Source organism: Diabrotica virgifera, chromosome 3, assembly GCF_917563875.1.
Source record: "Diabrotica virgifera virgifera chromosome 3, PGI_DIABVI_V3a".
Lineage (NCBI taxonomy): Eukaryota > Metazoa > Arthropoda > Insecta > Coleoptera > Chrysomelidae > Diabrotica > Diabrotica virgifera.
In genome coordinates this window covers 271,323,368-271,341,349 of record NC_065445.1, presented here as the reverse complement: position 1 = coordinate 271,341,349, position 17,982 = coordinate 271,323,368, and the positions used below count along the sequence as shown (strand labels likewise).

Below are 17,982 nucleotides of genomic sequence, written 5' to 3'. Positions count from 1 at the left end.
TGCATAGGTTTCTATTTTGGGTCATATCAATATCAATCCAATTTACCGACATGTACTGTCTAAGCGTCTCCCCTCAAGTTTTCTTTGATCTTGCTCTTCTACTTCTTTCAGACATCCGTAGAACAGCAATTATATTGAGTGATTAACGTCTTGACGTTAAACATAAAAAAGCTTATTGATGCATGCTTTCTACTTTTGGCATCAATTGATGCCACTTCTAGACTTCCTAATATGCTCATTCTTAATTTTATCCTTTTCTGTCATTCCACTCATCCGTATAAGTTTTCTCATTTCCGCTAGATGCATTCGTTGTTCCTATTTCTTTTTAACTGTCCCATATCCAGTTCAATGCATCATAACAGGTCTTATAGCTGGTTTTGATAATTTTTCCTTTAACTGCATTAACATTCTTCTTTCATATACTCGCTTCTTTCTACTCGCTTTCTTCCACTTCATACGTTCAACCATAACTCTACTGCCTGCATCTCCATTTATTTATCCATTACTCTGTAGTACCCATCCTACGTACTTAAAACTATTACTTTTCACAACCATTTCACCATCTAAAAATGTTGTATTTGTAGTAAATCCATATTTAAATGAATATTTCAAATTCTTTGTTTTTATCAAGACCTTCTCTTTACTGTTCCAATTTTCATTCTAAGTCTCTTTCACTATTTTCTATTAACGCTACATCATGGGCATACATTAAGCACCAGGGAATGTTACGTACCCTGTAGTTTTGCTGTTATCTGATCTAAAACTAATGAGAATAAATAAGGACTAAGCACCGAACCTTGTGCAATCCCTCTTTCACCTGAAATTTACCAGTCACTCCCACATATATCCTAACACTAGTTGTTACTCCCGCATACACGTCTCTCACAATTTTTACGTATTCACCGGTGACTACTTTAGTATTGAGTGACAGATCTCTGTCATTATGTTTTCTAAAGGTCAATGAATACAATGTGATCGTTTTTTATTCCTGATTTTCCATCAACTGCCTTATAATGAAAATTGCATCTTCTGCTGATCTGCTAAACTTTTTAAAATCAAACTGATTAGCGGATTCTTCAAGTATCCGTCTATTAAGTACTCTCTCCCATATTTTCATGGCGTGACTAAGTATTTTTATGGCCCTGTAGTTTGTCCTGATTTCCCAGGAATACGGCAGATATGCTCTCCAGATTTTCGCAGGAATATCATCTGGTCCAACTACTTTTCGTTTCTATATTTTTGAAGAGCTTGAACCACTTCTTTGTTTGTTATTCTGGTGACCACTGCTGTTACTGGCTCCGTTAACTCAACTGATGTTCTGTCATTCTTTATTTAATAAACTACTATCAAAGTACTTTTTGCATCTCTTTTTGACATCCTGTTTGTAAATCATTATTCTATTGTTTTCATCCCGGATACATCTAACCTGGTTAAAATCTTTTGCCCTCTTTGCTCTATATTTGACTATTATTTTATATTTCTTTGTTTCTCCTTCCCTGGTATCAAGTATATCAACTGAATATGAAATGCAATAATGCAATTAATATTTCGCGAACTGAACATCGGATCGAAAAACTGAAAAATACGTGTTCAATCATTTTCAACAATCTATCCAATGACACCAAACACCAACCCCCACTACACCCCCTGGAGGTGGGGTGGGGGGTAACTTTAAAATCTCAAATGGAAACCCCAGTTTTTCTTGCAGATTTGGATTCGTTACGTAAAAGTAAGCAACTTTTATTCAAGACATTTTTTATATCTGTGGATAGATGGCTCTATAATTGGGAAAACCGATTTATCCGGATACCATAGGTAAATTATAGAAACGGTCTATTATCTCGAAAAATACACTTCCAAATAAGAAACCAAAAAACAGGTTTTTAATATTTTTAGAAATCCTATCGATAAACACCAAACATGACCCTTCAACCCACCCCCTGGAGGTGGGGTGGGGGGTAACTTTAAAATCTTAAATATCAACCCCCACTTTTTATTGCAGATTCGAATTCGTCATGAAAAATTAAGCAGCATTTATTCGAAACATTTTTTATAATTGTTGATAGATGGCGCTTTAATTGGAAAAATACGATTTATTAGCGCCATCTATCAGCAATTTTAAACAATGTTTCGAATAAATGTTGCTTATTTTTTCATGACGAATTCGAATCTGCACTAAAAAGAGGGGGTTGCTATTTAAGATTTTAAATTTACCCCCCACCCCACCTCCAGGGGGTGGGTTGGAGGGTCATGTTTGGTGTTTATCGATAGGTTTTCGAAAAATATTAAAAACCTGTTATTTGGTTTCTCATTTGGAAGTCTATTTCTCGAGATATTAGACAGTTTCTATAATTTACCTATGGTATCCGGATAAATCGTTTTTCCCAATTGTAGCGCCATCTATCCACAGTTCGAAAAAATGTCTTGAATAAAAGTTGCTTACTTTTACGTAACGAATCCAAATCTGCAAGAAAAACTGGGGGTTTCTATTTGAGATTTTAAAGTTACCCCCCACCCCACCTCCAGGGGGTGTAGTGGGGGTTGGTGATTGATGTCATTGGATAGATTTTTGAAAACTAATGAATTCTTATTTTTTAATTTTTCGATCCGATGTTTATTTCGCGAAATATTCGACCGTTCCGCTACTTTTGGGACACCCTATATTAAGTACCTCAGACACCTCAGACATATTGTTTTATGATCAAAAATAAGATAAGTTTTTTTTCTTGTGCCCAACAAAAAACAAATCACTTCAGTACTTCCCTTTTTTATTTTGATAAAGTAATTCACCACATCTTTTACAAATATGATAATATCTTGAACATAAGATAAGGATATTAGTGATGTATGATTTAGAATTAACTATCTTTTATCTTATTCTTATGAAAACATTTCGTTGATTTATTTTGTTGTCTATAAAATAAATCAAAATATAATAATAATACATAAAGTGCTATTAGGTGGATTGGCTGAACAATTGTTTTTTGTTATAGAGGTATTATTCTTCTATCGTTATTTTCTGTGTCGGTTGGAGAGTTACTAAATCAAAGATACTGTCGAGATCATCAATGTCTGAACATACAGAACATTGATTAGACCAGTTATGACCTAAGATTAAAAACTAGACCATCCTAACCTAGACCATCAAACCAAACCTACACTATCACGAAACACAATTGAAGCCTATATATTTTGGAGTCACTTGGAGGTCTCCAAAATATGTTGGTCGTTTGCGATCTCGTATTTCATAGTCATGTAAAATATGGTCGATTATTTCAATTTCTATGCCACATAGATTGCAGTTTAAGCTTTCAGGAAACTTGTATCCATGTGTCCCTTAACCTGGCAGCTACACCGGTTTTAGATTGTTATCATCCGCGTTATTTTAGGTATTCCCATCCACAGGCCCTCATGTTAATTATTTCTTTTGCTCAGTACAAGATTACCTACATCAGTCTATTAGTGAAATTGAAATGCTTATATTTTTACCACTATTGTAGATTCCTGAACCGTCCCTATAGAGTGTTAGATTCGGCAGAGTCTCCGTAGCTACTGTTATAGTAGGCCAGGGTAATAAGACAAAAATATACCTTGTTCGTGACACTTCAGCAGCCAGGGTACTGAAGCGTTTTTTCGACAGGTAATACCTATAAGAGCCAATTGTAATTGTTTTCTGCGTAGGATCTGGCGGCCATTTTTATTTATAAACAATTAACTGTCAAAAAATGACATATCTCCCTTTTTTTTCAAATCAATGGAAAACAGTGAAACTTATGGTTTTTTTAGTACAAATATATTTGAGATTATGGAAAAAGTTTTAAAATGACATATTACAAAGTTTGATATATATACTCATTTATTGTTAATATAATTGCCTAAAAAGGTCGGAATTGCAAAAAAAAATTTCGCAATAACTGTTGTAAAAATTAGTGTACAGGTTTGAAATTATTGTCAAATGAGGGTTCTTTGGTGCTTAATATGTGATAAAAATTTCAAAGCGATTCATTGAATTGTTTAAATTTTATTCGAATTGTTTATCTCAGAGAGCATTTTTTGCAATAACATAAGTCAGAAAACAATGACGTTAGAACCATTCCACAGGTGTCAAATGGAAGAGCATGAGCTATGTTTTCAACTTGGTTTAAAAAACCGAATAAAAAATGCATTTATTAGTAATAAATAATTATGCAAAAGTATCGTAAATCTTTCCTTATAAACTTTTTGGATAACTTTTTCCAAAAAAAATAACTTTTTTACCCTGTTTTAAGTGCACAACTACCAAGTAATGTTATTTATATCATAATTGATAAAAAATTGTAATAAATATATATAATTTCTTATATAACAAAATAAAAAGTTTATAAGGAAAGCTTTACGGTACTTTTGCATAATTATTTATTACTAATAAATGCATTTTTTTATTCGCATTTTTTATACCAAGTTGAAAATATAGTTCATGCTCTTTCATTCGACACCTGTGGAATGGTTATAACGTAATTTTTTTCTGACTTATGTTATTGCAAAAAAAATGCTCTCTGGGATAAACAATTTGAATAAAATTTAAACAATTGAATGAATCGTTTTGAAATTTTTATCACATATTAAGCACTAAAGAACCCTTATGTGACAAAAATTTCAAAGCTGTACACTAATTTTTACAATAGATATTGCGAAATTAATTTCTTTTGCAATTCCGAACTTTTTTCGCAATTATATTAACAATAAATGAGTAAGTCAAACTTTTAGTCCTGTCGCCAGGGGGGGTACAACGGCCTCGTTAATTCAGATGGACTTACTCAAGTTTTTTTTATGTATTTTGACCCGTAGAACACGAATTTTTTGGGTAACAGTTGATCCGGATGTCGATAAGATTGTTATAGACCAAGAACTTGAGGAATCAAATAACAGCGATTTTTGGCAAAACAAAACAATATTTTGTATTTTTTGGGCCATTTTAAGTAAAAAATATTTCTACAAGTTTTTTCGTAGGATGCACAGTTTTCGAGATAAACGCGGTTGAACTTTAAAAAAATCGAAAAATTGCAATTTTTGAACCCGAATAACTTTTGATTAAAAAATAAAATAGCAAGTCTGCTTACCGCATTTGAAAGTTTAAGTCAAATTATATCGGTTCTGATTATTTGCATTGGTAAAAATTTATTTTTTTATTGTTTAACAAAGCTATAAACACGTAGGGTTTCCCGTGCTTTTACATGCGTTTTAACGCATGTAACGTAGAAATAGTCTTGATTGCACTAGTACCTATTCTACCTACTCGTTCGATTTTAAATGAGAAATCATAGAAACATCACTCACGCACTAGTTGTTTGTAGCTTTGTTTAACAGTAACACAATAAATTTTTAGCAATGCAAATAATCAAAACCGACATAATTTGACTTGAACTTTCAAAGGCTCTAAGCAGAATTGCTGTTTTACTTTTTAATCAAAAGTTATTCGGGTTTAAAAATTGCAGTTTTTCGATTTTTTGAAAGTTCAACCGCGTTTATCTCGAAAACTGTGCATCCTACTAAAAAACTTGTAGAAATATTTTTTGCTTAAAATGACCCAAAAAATACAAAATATTGTTTTGTTTTGCCAAAAATCGCTGTTATTTGATTCCTCAAGTTCTTGGTCTATAACAATCTTATCGACATCCGGATCAACTGTTACCCAAAAAATTCGTGTTCTACGGGTCAAAATACATAAAAAAAACTTGGGTAAGTCCATCTGAATTAACGAGGCCGTTGTACCCCCCCTGGCGACAGGACTATTTGTAATACGTCATTTTAAAGCTTTTTCCATAATCTCAAAGATATTTGTACTGAAAAAACCATAAGTTTCACTGTTTTCCATTGATTTGAAAAAAAAAGAGAATTTTTTGATAGTTAATTGTTTATAAATAAAAATGGCCGCCAGATCCTACGCAGGAAATAGTTACAATTTGCTCTTATAGGTATTACCTGTCGAAAAAACGCTTCAGTACCCTGGCTGCTCGAGTGTCATGGGAAAAACCTTATTACCCTGGACTATAGTGCCTCTCAGAGTTACTATAATTTTAAGGCAAGAAAGTATTTGCACCTTGGTTAATCTGAAGATACTAGTTTTTTGCTTTTGGAAAGTCAATGCGGAGTTCGAATTGGGGGAGAAACTATTAACAACATCAGATATTCAGACGACACAGCGATTATGGCTGAAACTATCTAAGATCTCCAATTCCTGATAGAATAATGCTCCAATAACGGACTTGGCATAAATACATCAAAGAGGAAGTTACTTGTGGTTAGTAAACAAGGCGTCGCGGTCGGCACGATGCAGCTAATTGTCAAGAATGAACCGATTACAAAAGCTAGTCACTTTAAATACCTAAAATGTTGGAAAAACTAGACACTGAATCCTGATGAAAATATTAAAACTCTGATAGAAATTGTAAGAGGAGTATTTATGAAAGTGTGATAAACAAATTAGAAGCCTTCGATATTCTATTCTATTCTATTCTATTCTATTCTATTCTATTCTATTCTATTCTATTCTATTCTATTCTATTCTATTCTATTCTATTCTATTCTATTCTATTCTATTCTATTCTATTCTATTCTATTCTATTCTATTCTATTCTATTCTATTCTGTTCTATTCTATTCTATTCTATTCGAGATGTGGTCATATCGTAGAATGCTCAAAATATCATAAACTCAACGCATTTCAAACAGAATAGGTCAAGGCGAAGGTGAGTTGATGAAGATAATAAAAAAGATAAAACTTGAATATCTGGGGCATATAATGAGAGGCAGCAGATACTGTATACAGCAGTTAATACTCGACAGAAAGATCGACGGAAAAGGCGGAATGGGTAGGAAAAAATATTCATGACTCCGAAACCTTCGCCAATGGCTTTTATCGGCTTATCAGCCGATAAATTGTTACATGCCACGCAAGATCGAGAACGATATCGGCAAATTGTCATGGAAGCTACCCATGACTAAAATTTAGGCACGGTACTCAAAGAAGAATAAGAAAGCGGTAACGATTAATTTTATTTAGGGTGCTAAATAGAGGGAGATTTTCACAATATTTTTTTCAAAAAGGTTTTTGTGCAGTTTAGGCTACCATATCACATATCACCAATGCGTATATTATTGTTGGTTTTACCACTATGTTATAGATTCAAGATACATGTTTCCATAACTACACCATTAAAGTAGCCACGGCTCTCTTGGTTACCTTGGTGAACATAAATAGCTAAACAGTATCAAATTAAAACATTTTAAAAGCATGTATAACCAACTAAGAACAATATTCTTCTTCTTCTTAAAGTTCCATCTCCCATCGGAGGTTGGATATCATAATGGCTATGGTCATTTTGTTGGCTGCTGCTCTGTACAAGATCAAACAGTGACGAACAAATCCATGACGAACGGCTCAACAAACGGGTATAGAAGGGAGGATATCTTCAAAAATTCAAATGGCTAGAAATATAAGACTGGATAGAAGATATAATGGACCAAAGCAGATAAAAGCAAATTATGGAGATAGCAAAAACACATGAAGAATTGTGAAGGGGATAAGACAAGGGGTGTGGGGAAGATAATTATCTATTAGCCCTCAACTAACATAGTCAAACCATAGAGGAAAATTTATTGCAAAACAAGAAAAAATGACGTCATACATTTTTTGACAATTTTATTATTATTAATTATTATTTTTGTTATATAAGCAAGACCTGGTATATTTTTTGGTGGTTAAATTCTCTGTTCGGATAAAACCGATTAAGATAACGTTGCTTTTTATATATAGATACTTAAGTTCACGAGATTTCTTTAATTTTTCGATGCAGATAAAGAAAACATTTCTATTTTAAAATTTAAAATACGTATCTTATCTTTTGTATTTTTATTTAGAAGAAAGCTGAACCAGCTGATTGTACACGTTATCAGATTTGTTAATGAAAATAGATTTACAGGTGTTTATGCAAAATTACTAGTAAAATTTGATATTTTTATCATATATTTTGCAAATCAGTGTTAGGCTTTGGATCCCGCGTACCAAAAAAAGTTGATTAATAGCAAGCTGAAAATTTGTTAATAGCCTAACGGTGTCTAGTCGGACAAACTTTGATGTACGGGAACACTGGAACAGGGGAAATTTTAATTGTGGAACCGTTTAAAAATTTGGAACGTTAGATTACGAAAACGTCCGATGTATTTTGTCGGACAGAACATCCAATTGATTTGTTACCCTTTCATTAAACTCTCATGCAAAAATCAGACTGCTATTACTAATCAACATGATTCCTGTAATTTGACATGTTCTTCGTGTTCCACTCATTAAAATGCCCAGTTGGTGATAAACACCAGTCTGATTTTTGCATGAGAGTTTAATATTGCTATTTTGCTCATGTACAGTCAATTTTGCAATATTGTTTGGTTTGTATGGGAAATTGTTCGAGAATTAATGAGGTGCTTGTTCTTCAAAACAAAAATTATTCGTACCATGACGTTTAGAAGGCGCTTGGATTCCTGTAGACCAGTTTTTAAACAATTAAATATTTTAACTGTAATTTCGCTGTATATTTTCAGTTGTGTTGTTTATGTAAAGTTACATAGATGCAATTTTATTTGCAGAAATGATGTTTCCTTAATGGGTGGCTACAACTTTCGTTACAGAAATGATTTGGTGACCCCTGTTCGCCACTTGACCGTTGTGGGCAAGGGTCCTTACCCAACATGCGTTCGTCTGTATAATAAATTTCTTAATTATGTTAAAGAGTCAAATATTTATGTATTTAAGAGAACAGTTAAGGACTTATAGTCCGTCCGCTATAACTTTTCCCATGCGATACGATTCATTTTCAATCAAATTAAGTCAGAACATAAATTGAAACGAACGTCGATGTGTATATACATTTTGTATACTGTATGTATACTATATACTATATACTACACACATCGGCGTACGTTTAACTTTCTGTTTTGACTTAATTGGATTGAAAATGAATCGTATCGCATGGGAAAAGTTATAGCGGACGGACTATACTTCTGGTAAACACTTTCTATTCGTTAGAGGTATACTGTAGGCATCTTTTTAACAATTTGTATGTTTTTGTGTATATTTTATATGTTTTTATGTTAACTGCTTTTATGTACTTATAGTTTTTACTGATCATAGATTGTATTTGACGCATTTCAATACTTGTAAAAGTCAGATGAAATAAAGAATATTGATTGATTGATTGATTGAAGTATCCAACGAGTTTTCGAAATCTTACCCATGTGAGTCTTGCTCTTCTAGTAATTTCCGCTGCTTGCTGATGTATTTGCCTTGGACGCCATTTTCCTTCATTCCAAACTTCCTTATACATTTCTTCGCTTTCTTCTCTCATTTTGCAATTAAATGCTTCTATTAAATCTATGAATTTTTAGCTTCTCTTGTAAATTCTTTTCTACTAATTATTTTCTTTTTCTTGCCGAGAGTGTTAGAAGCTGTTTTCAATACATGTTTTTATATTTGGTTCTGGAGATTGTTGTTCGATATTGATGAAGATCTTATAATTCCTTCCTGTAGAAAATAATCTTTAAAACTTCTTCTTGAGTGAGTAATAGTAAAATCTTTGTTTTCTTTCATCGATTTGAACGTTAGTCAAATGTACCTAAATCTTGATAAACACTCCCAAAATTTAGAAAAAATAAATTAACAATATCCTGAAATTTACGATTAGTACAATGCTCTTGATAAACACTCAATACTCAGTATTACTATTAGAAAATTATTCAATACAAAATTTGCGTACAATTAACATTACAGACAGGAATATATTCAAAAACATTTTTGAATAAGAACTATGAAGACGTAGCTATATCCCTTATTTTGAATGTAACTCGTGCATAAATGACAAGCTCTCGATCGGCGTGACATCAAGGGCAGAATCTCGATGTTAATTTTCGGCAAACATTCCAATTACAATGCCAACCAACCGCACCTTATAGACCAAGCAAAAGGTCAAAAAACATAACCAGCAACTTGGTCGTGGTCTTGTTATATTACTTTTTAAATTAAGTTATTATGTATAAAATATACTTTAGTACAAGAAAATAGTATTTTGAGTAGTATTTATTTTGTATTTTTTCCGTAAGTAAATAATAAGTATGTCAAATATTAAATTTTGTTATTCAGATAAATCTCTCTCTCTATTAATAGCAGAGAGATTAAGGCAAGAATGAGAGATTAATCTGGTACCTACGGACATTTCAGAAGAGCAGACAAAAACGCTGGATAAATAGAATAACAGAGTGGAACTCGATAGGAAGAAGGAAGAGAGGCAGGTCCCGAAGATCTTTCAGGAATGAAGTGGACGAAGCAATGGAAAGAAGAAATCTGCATGAAGGGGACTGGCAAAACAGAAAGAACTGGAGAGTCCGGTTGAGTGAAGGGAAATCTGTGGAAATCCTTAGTATATTATATATCCAGAAAAATCCATCAAAAACTTAATCGTCTCACACTAACAACTGAAACAACTATACTCATATTAGTAGTTTGGCGGTGAATTATGATCATCTTCATTGTCGGTGATTTAAACGTCAAACTTGTGAAAAAAGTGATGCGTTACTTCAAGAACATGACAAGACGATATTAATTGTTATGATGTTATCTCAAAATTCGAAAAAAATATGAAATGTGAGAAGAAATAGGAAAATATTGAAATCCAATAAAAAAATTGTAATGAAGTTATCTTTAGAAAAATACCAGAAACATAATAGGGACATGGATAAGCTCAAGTGAGACAGTAAGAAGTGTTGTCTGCTGAAAAAGTCATTTTAGATGAGATAACCGCATTCAACTACATATCAATTCAATTAAGTAAATCTTCCACAAGCGAGAAACCTGCACTACTACTACACTATACTATTACGCGCTACTTAACGAGTTCTGACTATTTTTTATTTCGATATCGCTATGGAATAAACACCCTGTAGATAAAGAAGGAATATATACGTAGTTCTTTATTTTATACAATAAGGTAAACAATATTTTCTAATTTTCAAATTAATTTTAAGAGAAATTAATGACAGATATTCGTATACAGGGTGAGCTATAAAAGAAAATTAGAATTTTCTCATATTTTGAAATGTACAATACCATATTTTATTTTTTCAAAAGAGTACCGAGATATTTTTAGTTTTCTTCTCATTATTATATCTCCATTTATCTCTCCAATAGAGTAAGCTAATTTGCCGGTCAATAACACGCTTAATTTTCTAAAAACTATTACTTAATAAAAAGTAATCCACCTTGAAACGGTATAATTGTGTTTTGGTATATTAGACTAGCTATTTTTTCTAATCAAATGTTATGATATACAGTAAGCAAGGGCGGATCCAGGGAGGGGGCCATGGCCCGAGCTCCGAGAATTTAAAAAAATATAAATTTAAATATTTGCAGTTCAAATGTTTTTAATTTCAAACACATATACCTATATGTACAAAACGGGATAAATATGTTTTCTGGATTAGAATTGAACAAAGGCAGTAATGGAAGCTTCAAGAATGACATACGATGTTTTATAAATCAAAATGTTGATAATTTTACAAAGAGCCAATTCTTAGAACGACCTTTACATCCATCAAAATCGTATCAATTTCCATATTCTATACACACAAAGAATAAAAAGAAATGAAGCATTACTTGGGTCACTAGCACCTGGAACAAAGGAGTTGGATGGTAATTTCGCACAGTGAAAAGGAATGGTTTTACAAATATTGCGTTTTTTTTCTAATGAAAAATATGGTCAAAATAAAGGGATGACAACCCAAAGCCTTGTCACTACACTAAACCTTTAACATCTTTCGCCAAACTCATGAGCAAAGACGGAGACAACAAACCCATGAAAAAACATCATACCACAAGGAGTGCGTTCAGGTTGAGCTGGATTTTCTACAAAGTTATCGCAACTCTCAAAAGCCAGTCATTAAGCAGATAGACTCTCAGAGGTCTAAACAGATACAAAAAAATAAAGACTATCACCAAGAGTAGGGTCTATAGTATTCGTGTTATAGGTCGACAAAATATTCCTCTAAGAGACCATCGTGATGATTGCCTTCTGCTTCTGGATGAAGATGCTGGACCTAGCAATGAGGGGAATTGTTAAGGTTTAAAATCGCATCAGGAGATAAGACTTTTAAAAAATACCTATCCACAGCATCTATCTGAGCAACATACATTAGTAGCACCAGTCAAAATCAATGAATGTTAAGGTAAAGACATAATTGAACAAATAATGGATGAGGTTCAAAGTGCAAATTATTACTCTGTCATATTTGACGAAACGACAGACCTATCCCAAGTGGAAAAGTTTTCCCTTTTGATATACAACAACAGACATTTGATACAATAACAACATTCGTGAAGACTTTGTCAAGTTCATTGACGCTTATGAGAACCTAAAAATACTTACTGAAAATCAAGAAAGAGGGAAGAACAAGGCCTGACAAGAGAAGCATTGGGAAAAACGGTATTATTAAACTTGTTAAAAGAACTGCACTTGGATCCGAAGAAATGGGTAGGAATCGGTGCTACGGCAGGAATGGTGAATTTTAAGGCACTTTTCACAAACGGTAAAAGTGTATGAGAAGTGCCTTAAAACTCACCATTGTAACCCTAATTTTTAAAAATTCCCCCTCCCGTACCCATGGCCCCTCCCGAGAATCGGTCCTGGATCCGCCCTTGACAGTAAGTTTCACGTAGATCGCACATTGGACTTATTTCTCAAAATAATTTAAAATTTGAAATTTTTTATTTCTTTATAACTGTAAAAGAGTGGAACCCCGATAAGTCGGCCTCCGATAACCCGGAATTCCGGCTAACCAGGTCCGATTTTCATCTGACAAAACAAACATTTTTTCAGTTTAATATTCAATTTATTGTTATTATTCAATGTGCGGTCTACGTGAAACACTCTGTATAATAGATAGTTTGACAACTGCGGCAATTAAATGGAAATAAACAAGTTGATTAAAATTGAGAAATGTATTGAATATATTTGATTTGAAACTGTGTGTGAGTTTATCCGGTTCGAGTTAAGTCAATAGAAAAATATCACATTATTATAATTTTCCAATGACCTTGTCGGGTATTACAATTTAGTTGAACAGTGCTATTTAAAATTCCTGGTCTATAAGACACGACCAGTCGAGATTCTTTGCAAATATCAAATGTCATAATAGCCGAAGCAGCCGAAGAGGTAGATAGATAAAGAGAGAAAGGAACTGGGTTGGATGCGTTAGAAAATATTTTATAGCGCACCGTACCTAGATCTGTTGGACTGTGAAATCACGTTATGGCACCGATTTTTGCTTTAATCATTTTTGGAACGTGGCAGACTAGTGTTTTGGGGGGTTTTTAGGGGAGCCTTAGACGAGAGACAGTTTATTAGAAAATTCATGATTCTTCATCTTTTATTAGGTGTATCGCCAGAAATCTCACATTTAACGTGAAAGAGTACCCCCGTTAAGATAACCTTACTCCCAAAATCAATTTTTGCTTTTACATTATATGTGATTAAAAAACAAGACTCGCAATTGGTGTGCGCAATCTTAGCGCACCAACCCTTCCCCTTTACCTACCATCAAAAACGTCATTTTTACGTTTTTATTGTTTTTTTCGTGGGTAGCAATTAATTTAAAACTATGTAGTTATTTTTATAGGTCCGTAGGTTAAGTCTACATAATGTAAACATACATTTTTTTTTTTCGAAGAAGGCATAACTTTTTTTGGATTGGCTGCTGGTCTAATTTTTTTCTTTTGTGTATTTTATCAAAAAATATACCTCCGATTTTTATCAAATTTTTTCGTAAGGTACGCCACATTAAAAAAACCAAAAAAATTTTTTTATAGGTTATAGGTTTTGAGGGATTTTCTCAATTTTATAGACTTTAAAATAGGTCAAGTTAAGGTTTCAAGGTTATATATAACTTGAAGGAAATAAGTACTTTAGCACATTCAAAAATTGGACGATACATTTTTAAATCACCAAAAAATCGTGTTTTTCGCAGTTTTTAAGGGTTTTTAAGAGTTTCGGAAAACATAGTGTTTCGCCCAATTGTTGAATATCCTCTAAAGTATCTACACAATTACTTCAAATTATATAAAACCTGTAAAAAATCTTGATTCGATCTATTTTGAATTCTATAGAATGGACAAAATCCCCCGCTGGTGGCACAGCTTACGGAAAAATCTTAATAAAATGAGACATATATTTTTTGACGAAATAAAAAAAATTGATCCCTAAAAAGTTATACGCTTTTTCGAAACAAAAAATGCGTTTTTCTACGGCCGTGCTAAAAGAGCCACTTTCACGCACGCATTTCGATTCCGAATGTTGCACTTTCCCGCACGGCGTGCGTGAAAGTAAATTTTCCCGCACGGCGTGCGGGAAAGTAAAATACCTTGTAATATGGCATTATAATATATTATTATACATGTAATAAACTAATATTTACATATTATTTACTAATTTATTTCAAATTTATCTTATTGTGTTCATGTTTTAATGAAATTAGCGCGATTATTTCATTCATAGGAGATTCTGGCCAATAGAAAGCTACAGAAATCTAAATTAAATTGATAATTTTTATAATTTCCCGTCGTCAAGTATATTACGTCAGATGCCCTTCGTTGCTATGAAAAAATACATTCAGTGACATTAATGACAATTAATGTTTTAAAAATTATAAAAGTGATGACTTTCAACCGTAAAATATTTATAACAACTGTGTGTTTAATTGTACTAATTTGTACTTACATAAATAAATTACAATAGAATTTTGGTTTTTAACAGTTTTATTCATGAAATAATCACAACAAATTGCACTCGATCTCTAAAATTACTATAGAATTTTAGAGCTCTTGTGCAATTAATCCTGATTATTTCATTCATAGGAGATTCTGACCAATAGAGAGCTACAGAAATAAAAATTAAACTGATAATTTTTGATAATATCCCGTCGTCAAGTGTATTACGTCAGATGCCCTTCGTTGCTACGAAAAAATATATTCAGTGACATTAATGACAATGAATGTTTTAAAAATTATAAAAGTGATGACTTTCAACCGTCAAATTAATATTTATAACAACTGTGTGTTTAGTTGTACTAATTTGTACTTACATAAATAAATTACAATAAAATTTTGGTTTTGAACAGTTTTATTCATGAAATAATCGCAACAAATTGCACTCGATCTCTAAAATTAATATAGAATTTTAGAGCTGTTGTGCAATTACTACTGATAATTCGATGAAATAAAATTATTTTGACATAATATTTAAAAGTCAGATCAGTAGACAATTACAATAGTTTTGAATCGTCGTCATGGAAACCAATATCGTCGTCGTGGTAACCCATTATATTGAAAGTTTCGTTTTGACGACCTTGTCAAAGAATTAATTTGTGTATTTTCACTTCTAAATAAAAATTGATATAACTCTATTTTTTGTGGCTTTTTTCCAAACGTACGGCCCTAGAAAAAATATTGTTCCTAACTCATGCGGAAAGTGTTTTCCCCGCACTCGACTGCTTGTGTCAACGGCAGCCTCGTGCGTGAAAGTATCACTTTCCGCACTAGTTAGGAAAATAACTATTTTAGATTACATATACATAATATTCACTCAGCTTTAAGTCTGTAAAAATAGACATATTTATATTGTAAAAGCCTTAATTTTTCGTGTGAACGTTTTGAAATTTTTAAATTGATTGACGTCCTCTGAAAAAAAAAACGAAAAAGTATGTAACGTTTTAGGTGTCAGGGAAGGGGCTGGGGATGACGGGATTAAAGTTAAGCTGGGTGTTCTTATTTTAATAATGATAATGGGTATGTTAATGATGATAAAAAGTCAGACCAAACTCAACATGTGTGTCAATTATAAAGTAGTGCATTTCATTACAGTCTAGTATACAAAAATAGTGGAACAAAAACTTATTATAGACAAATGATAAAGAATAGGATAGGAAAATAGCAAAAGTAATGTATGCAATGTATGTGATCTTTTTAAAATTCCTTTATTGGATAATCCTCAGTGGGTACCCATCCCATCATCATCTCGTGAAATTCAAGTACAATTAATTAGTTATCGTACTTTGTTGTGAATCATACTTCCACGTGATATAACCGAGTTCTTGTTCAGGATGTTTCCCAAGCAACTAGTTCCTTACCAAAAGACGAAAGTCCTGCTAAACGTGGTAGATGCTGCAGTTATTACAGTGAGAAAAAATTAAGTCGTGTACGCCTATGCAATGAACAAAATGTAGCGTATTCACTTGTAAACGACATTGTAAATCTAATACTGTATGTAAAAATTGTAATGGTCAAATAAATTAAAAGTTTTTTTACAATTTTTTAAAATTAGTGAAATTAATAAAGCTTTTTTATTTTTTGACAATATAAATAACGATACAGTTAATCAATAATAAAAAAAAGTGTCGAAAATAATAAGGAACTGTATGGCATCAAACTGATGCACTTCCGCTCGTGTGATTTTTTAATGCGAGCCCGGCCGCATATTTACAGATGCTTGCGTGTGTAGACACCAGGGTGTTGAAATCAGTTAGGGTTTGGAAAAACAGAACGTTTACAGATGCTAGCGTGTGTTGACACTAGGGTGTTGAAATCAGTTAGGGTTTGGAAAAACAGTACAGTTACAAATACTAGCAGATTTGGACACCAGAGTGTTGAATCCAGCTAGCTTTTTTAGTAATTAATATACATGCATAAATGCTAACGGCTATTGACTTTGATTTTATATACCTACTGCTGTGGAAAAATATTTAAGTGATTTAGGTATTAGTAAATAATTAAACGTTGTTGGGATATAAACAATAATATATTAACACAAAAGAACAACATAAAAAATAATGTTGCTCTCAAGCCATTTGCTTGTGGAATTTTTATAATTAACTATTTAGATGGGAAATAAGCCACAATTAAATTGAAAAAAATAATTTTATTAACGTTTCGATGCCCAAATCGGGTGTCGTTGTCAAAATAAAAAATACTACTACAGGGTGTTTGGTAAAGAATGGGCCATAGCTTAACCTCAGGTTCCTGAGGTTAAAATAGGCCGATTTAAGCTAACTTACCTTAGTACAAAGTTTATAATAACCGAGATACAGGGTGTCAAAATTAAACTTTTTTTTTATTTATTATTGAATATTTCCTGACAGGCATGAGATATCAACACGAAATTTGGTATGTGGGGTTTTTCGGGACGAGAAAACTAAATTCCCTACCAAAAGTTATGTGTTGCCCAGAGGGCTCCACATACGCCTTTCAGCACTCATTTAATACGTTCAATTTTTTTATCCGTCACTCCGTATAATTTTGACATTAAAATTTGTATTCCTCTATTAGTTTTACTTAAAAAAGGTATACCTTTTTCATCTCCCTAAACTCAACCGTTTACGAGATAAAGCATTTTAAATCTGCGGTGCAACATAATTTTTAGCATAATATCATTGTAGTTACATCAGAAAAATAACTTAAAACCATAAAATTATCCAAAAATGTATCGCAAATTTCTTCAAATGGAATTTGCGATGCAATGCCATAAATTTGAGAACTGGCACAATTATTATGGTTTTAAGTTATTTTTCGGGTGTAACTACAATGATATTATGCTAAAAATGATGGTGTATCGCAGATTTAAAATGCGTTTATCTCGAACACGGTTGAGTTTAGAGAGATGAAAGAAGTATAGCTTTTTTAAGTAAAACTAATAGGAGAATAAAAATTTTAATGTCAAAATTATACAGAGTGAGGGATAAAAAAAATTTAACGTAATAAATAAGTGCTGAAAGGCGTATGTGGCGCCCTCTGGGCAATACATAATTTTTGGTACGTAATTTAGTTTTCTCGACCCAAAAAAACCCCACATACCAAATTTCATGTTGTTATCTCATATCTGTCAGGAAATATTCAATAATAAATAAAAAAAAA

At 32.4% G+C, this 17,982-nt stretch overlaps 1 protein-coding gene across 3 annotated transcripts in view; it reads left to right on the top strand.

Annotated features, from left to right (window-relative positions):
• The window catches only part of LOC114325575 (class A basic helix-loop-helix protein 15-like), a 313,876-nt gene that overhangs the window by 214,299 nt on the left and 81,595 nt on the right, over positions 1 to 17,982 (top strand). The gene's annotated exons all lie outside the window — the stretch shown is intronic.